This window comes from Oxyura jamaicensis, chromosome 1 (genome assembly GCF_011077185.1).
Source record: "Oxyura jamaicensis isolate SHBP4307 breed ruddy duck chromosome 1, BPBGC_Ojam_1.0, whole genome shotgun sequence".
In the NCBI taxonomy this organism is placed as follows: domain Eukaryota; kingdom Metazoa; phylum Chordata; class Aves; order Anseriformes; family Anatidae; genus Oxyura; species Oxyura jamaicensis.
This window is the reverse complement of record NC_048893.1, coordinates 26769987-26775434: the sequence shown is the minus strand read 5'-3', so window position 1 is coordinate 26775434 and position 5448 is coordinate 26769987. Positions and strand designations below refer to the sequence as shown.

Below are 5448 nucleotides of genomic sequence, written 5' to 3'. Positions count from 1 at the left end.
ACAGAAGATACCAGTATTCAAAAGAGCTATTTTCCTTGGTAAGTACCCTCTGTTACAGCTTAGTATGATTTTCAACCTATGTGACATTTCAAGGTTTAAATGTCACAAAACTACTATTTCTGATGGCTTGGACCCAAGAGTTCAGTCAGAGCTGATATGTAACACAATGGTTAGGTTCATTAGTCAGGGTTATTGAGATAAATTCTTTTCTAGATTAATTTAAACTGCCCTGAACATTCACTATATACTTACCAACATATAACTAATCAGAAAAAAACTGTGTTTAAGTAAGGAGTGATCATCTTTGACTTGTACATATGTGAACCCTTCCACATTTTTATTTTCTTCCTAAATTCTAAAGTTTTAATTCCATGATACCTTTACACAAATATAATCTTCCTTACACATGTTATGAGTTAGGGTTGATGCATGCTGGAGAGAGAGAAGAGGAAAAATAGTAATTGTAAATATACATTCACCAGAAGTAGAGCATCATGCATATACTTAGATGGCTTCAGAAAAATATATATTACATTTATTTCAATTTCTTGAGTTACTTGGACTCACCTGTATTAGATTCAAGAGGACTGTAACATAAAATACATAGATTAATTTCATGATATATGTATCGGTTTTTATTTAGTTTTGTAATAGGCAGTGAAAGTCCAAAGTGTCACAAATACCAGTTGTGTCCAGTCCAAATGGATCCTGTTGCTGTGAAATGCCTCAGAAATTATTCTTCTCAGGGAAGAATCAGAAGTAGGACCAAACCATAGTTCTCAATATCTTCAATATGGAAAGGCAGTATATTTTAAATGACACTCCAGAAAACTCTGGGAGTACCAACTGGAGATTCATAGTGAAAAGAACCTGATATTCACCAGAAGTTTATTTTGTTGTTGTTGTTGTTCTGGTGTTTTTTTTTTTTTGTTTGTTTGTTTGTTTGTTTTCTTGCTTGCTTGTTTTCAAATCTTGCTCATGGATGTATAAAATATAAAGTTGTCTGTAGAACTATTTCAGTTGAAGTTGGTTCCAAAGTGTGTGTTTGTTATGATTCATAGTTTGCCCTGGAAGACAGACCAGCTCCTAATGTGTATGGCCAAAGTGCTGTGAGAAATCTGTGTTGACCTGACACAGAGATAGCAGCGGACATGGACATTGGAATTCTTGTTATTCTAAGAAATGACAGGGGGATCTGTACACAGAGGAATGAGGGGCTTGTGCAGAGGAACTTTATGCAGATATGGATAGTTTTTTTTTTTTTTTTTCCTTATTTCTGTATTTTATTCCCTGTCAAATGAGAAGTTTATCATTTAATTCTAAATGAAGGAAAGCCTACAGAAAATATAAAGGCCCTCTACATAAGCTCCTGGAGGCATAAACATTATTTATAGCACTTAATTCTTATTTAACTGAGGCAAGTAAGTGCCATAAATGCTCAAAATAAAGAGATTAGAAATGTGATTTAACACAGTCAGGAATGAAGGTTATTCATCAGAAATAGCTATTCTTTTTTATTTATTTATTTTCCTTCATTTTTCATTGACATAGTTGCCTAACACACTGTTTTGATATTGACAGTTCAGGGAGGAGCAAATGTAGGCACTAATGACTTGGATGAGTTTCTGCTCTTTGAATTTGCTAGAGATTTTACTAAATAACACTGTAGCTCAGGGTGAGCTGATTGTGTTTCACAGCCTATTTCCCCATACTCCCTAAATGCTGATTTACCTAGAATGAAATGCATGTACACATACTCCGGAGCATGTGTTAAAGCTGTGCTAAACATTTTCCATGTAACTTCCAGCTGGCAACATTTTGCCAGAAAGCCTGGTACTTAGAAATGATAAATAAATAAAACAAACAGAAACTTGTGCTGTAATAAGGAGACAATGGAACAGCTGCAGGGATGGAGTAAATTCAGCTTGACTTGATGTGGACACAGTGGCTGGATTTTACCCAAGAGATATTAGCAACATTCAGATTCCTAAAGGGAGGACTGTGGAGAGGGAAGAAGGGATCTCATTGGGAGGTCTCTTAGCACATTTGGAATAATAAACACAGAAATGATGAAAAATAATATTTAAGCAGCAAGATCAGCATGCACTGTCCTCCTGTAGGATGTTGAAAAAATATGAACTTGTCTTGAGAAGAAAAAATAATGAACAGAGCTTTGTTTTGTTTTATTTTGTTTGGAGGGAGAATGCAAAGAAGATGGAAGGGGGGCTGAAGCCTGGGGAGGCAAACTGTGTGACAACAGCCATCAAATGAAGGAAAGTGAAGGTAAGGAAAGAAAGAGCAAATAGGGTGTGTATCAAGTGTGCTTTTAAAGGGTGTTACTCATTAAAAGAAAAGAAACACCCTCCAAATTAATTAATTATATTTGTAAGGGCAAAAGTAACACATAGCATAAATACTTCTGTCATGAAAACATTTTCACTTCAAGCAAAAATGTGACCAGTTCCTCAGCAGTGCTAAGTACAAACACAACAACAAAAGTTACAGTAGGTGGTAAATTTATGTCTGTTTTTCTTTACTTTTCATGGGTGGGCTCTCTTTTACTTCTGCTTATAGTAGTGTACATTGATCTTTGCTGAACATCTTATAGTAACAACCCATTGAGTATTATTATTGGTGTTCTCTTGCTATTTTGGGCAAAATCCTAATCTTTCTTTCACCATACAAGGTGGTTCCATATATAAAGAATGTATTTATCTTTATAGCTTTAGGCACTCACTTTTGAAAACAGTGACCTTAGAACTGTGCAAGGACCAGTGGCAGTGGTGAAACCAGAAATCAGACATGAACCTTGTAAACAATATACATAAAGTGGGTAAATCAGGTTCCTGTACATTGATTTCCTGTCACTCAACTGGTAGGCAGAACTTTCCAGGATAAAAACTGCAGTAGTTTAAGAGAAAGTAAAATAGGGTCACATTAACCTGTACTCTCTTATGTTTTCACTCAAATGTATAAAGGAGGCTAAGAGAGAATTTCCAACATGACTGCCACTCTGACTTTGGCTTGAATGGTTTGTCATGATCAAATGACTTCACTTTTCTGGTATGTGCTCCTATGCCTTTTACATCCTTGATATCCCAGTTTATATATGTGCACGTGCTGACTTCCTCCAGGACACCACAGTCCATCCTGATAATTGCACTGCTAATGCTACCTGCTGTGTTAAAGGTCAGCAGAAAGGCCTTAGTGGTGAAGTGGCACTTGCCTATCAAAATGCAAAATACTGGGGTGAATGAAGTAAAACTCAACTATTTTATGTTACAAAACTCGAGACATTCAAAGCCAAGTATATCATTCTCATGTTCTAATACACAGAAAAGAATGTCACAGCATGACTCCATCTTCATGATGGAGGCTGAAAGAATAATGAAAAATAATGCAAAGATATCTCCTTGTTAAAATTTATTGTAATCATGTGTTCTTCCTCTGCTATTGCACTGAAATAAAGACATTTTAATCCCACAGTACAACCGAGAGCCCTCATCTAAAACCTACAAAAACTCTAGTTCTGATATTTTGAAACTCAGAGTACTTGTCACTTGTGAATATTCATACAGACCGTTGAAAAAATTAAATTCTGCCTGCAATGTTACATGCAGGAAATGAACAGGGTAAATCACAAATAGACAACAGTATTTTATGGAACATTTTAGAAATATCGAGGGCATAAACCATAAAATTCTTGTAGAAAAATCATTCAGGATAATATCATCGTGGACCACATGCTTTAGAGATAAACAAAATACGGGAATCTGTCTTAAAGTCTAAGAAATGTTTGAATTCTTCAAGGTAACCTAGTAATGCTTATTATCTTACATGCAGGAGTATTCATGCTGGTCAGGTAAGACATGGAATGAAAAAGTCTTATACAAACTTTGTAGAAAAGAAGCTAGGAAACCAAACTAATCACTGGTTTTGTCTCAATGGAAACCAAATTTTTATCTGAAGAAGGAATTTACTTCCCGAAGGCCTGCCCCAGGTTTTGTAGTAAGGGTAGTTAAAAATGGGAGATATTTCGTGCTTGTATGTGTCCTTCCCTTTATGATTAAGTAAAATGCAGAGTTCCTCAATGGTAAAAAAAATACATGCTTAAGAAGATTATTTTCCAGAGCTTTCTGACAAGTCAGCACTTATACATGAAAAGGCCAAATCTCACCCTAGCAAGAAACAGACTTGTTCCAATGGCAGATATAGTAATCCAAGCAGACACTGAGTAAGTTGGTTGATTTGGAGGACTGACTTCCATCTGAAGTGTGAGACTTTTTGTGCTCACAGTATTCCCTGAAGAAGTGAAAGTAGTCTTTTATGAATTCTTCCATTAATAAACAACTTAAAAATAGAGGTAAGGTAGAGTTGAGACCTCTAAAAATAGAGCTTGGTGGCAATTTAGCTAAGCTGCTGGCATGCTGCTGCTGAAAGGAGAGAGAGCTCCTCTTTCTCTACCTCACTGCTCTTTCTGTGCAGCTCTGATGCTGCATTGGACTATTTTTTTATTTTTATTTTTTCCCTTCTCAGTAACCTGTCAGAAAAACACTAATTTGATTTAATGGCTTTATTTCTGCCATTTTAAGGAATTAAAATTGACTATGGTGAAGTCTGGCAAGCTCCTGAGCTAGCAGAATGTAAGGACCAGAACTTTGTGGTTGGTGATAGGACGCAGAAACTTTGTTTTCTGGAAATGCATAGATGTTAATTCAGCTCTCTGCATCTCCTGGGACCGTACTCCAAGACTGGAAGACTTTTCAAATCAATGGGTGTTTTTTCAGCCACAAAGAATCAAACTTCTTAACAAAAATACTTATTATTGTGTTGATTGTGTGTGATGGGAGATGGACCAAATTGTCGGAGCAATCATTTCTTTTCAAAAATCTTTGTGAGAACAGGTTCCTGAAGCAAAAGAGTAAAGATAAAAACATGTAATGGCCTCAAATCAGGCTTTTCATTTAGAACTTCCCTTTCACCAAAACGAAAGAAACCTACCCTCCCCACCCCCCCCGCCCCCAAATAAATAAATACATAAATAGAAGGTGGATTCATGTGACTCCAAGCTTTCCTTTTGTTTCAGACGTTTAACATGTAGAACAGGGAAAACAAACAAAACCCTATAGATTTTCAGAAATCTAGTTCTGCCTAAAAGGCTATGGAGCCACACCACTGGCCTCTCATTGATGTATCCTTACCTACAGTCTGTAAGACACAGGGACTGGAGTGCTCTCAGGCTCTTTGATTGAAAATATTCCACCTTGTATATATAATACTCTATTCTTTCATTGACCACCTGCAACATAGATTTTTACCTGCTTAGCTGAGATTACAGTCTGAACAGTTGAGTTTTCTAGATTTCTGCAGATGGAGAATGCAGCCACTTCCAAGGTAATTGTCTTAATCTTTAGAACAAATATTGCAATATTCTGTAGAGATAAATAT

At 36.2% G+C, this 5448-nt stretch overlaps 1 long non-coding RNA gene across 2 annotated transcripts in view; it reads left to right on the top strand.

Annotated features, from left to right (window-relative positions):
• The window catches only part of LOC118159503, a 24190-nt gene extending 19183 nt beyond the window's left edge, over positions 1-5007 (top strand). The window contains exons 4-5 of one of the 2 annotated variants that reach the window (XR_004747151.1): positions 2199-2307; positions 4593-5007. This is a non-coding gene — a long non-coding RNA (uncharacterized LOC118159503). Of the gene's footprint in view, positions 1-2198; positions 2478-4592 lie in introns of those variants that run through there. The other variant, XR_004747147.1, reaches the window with a different exon arrangement.
• The last annotated feature ends 441 nt before the right edge of the window (positions 5008-5448 follow it).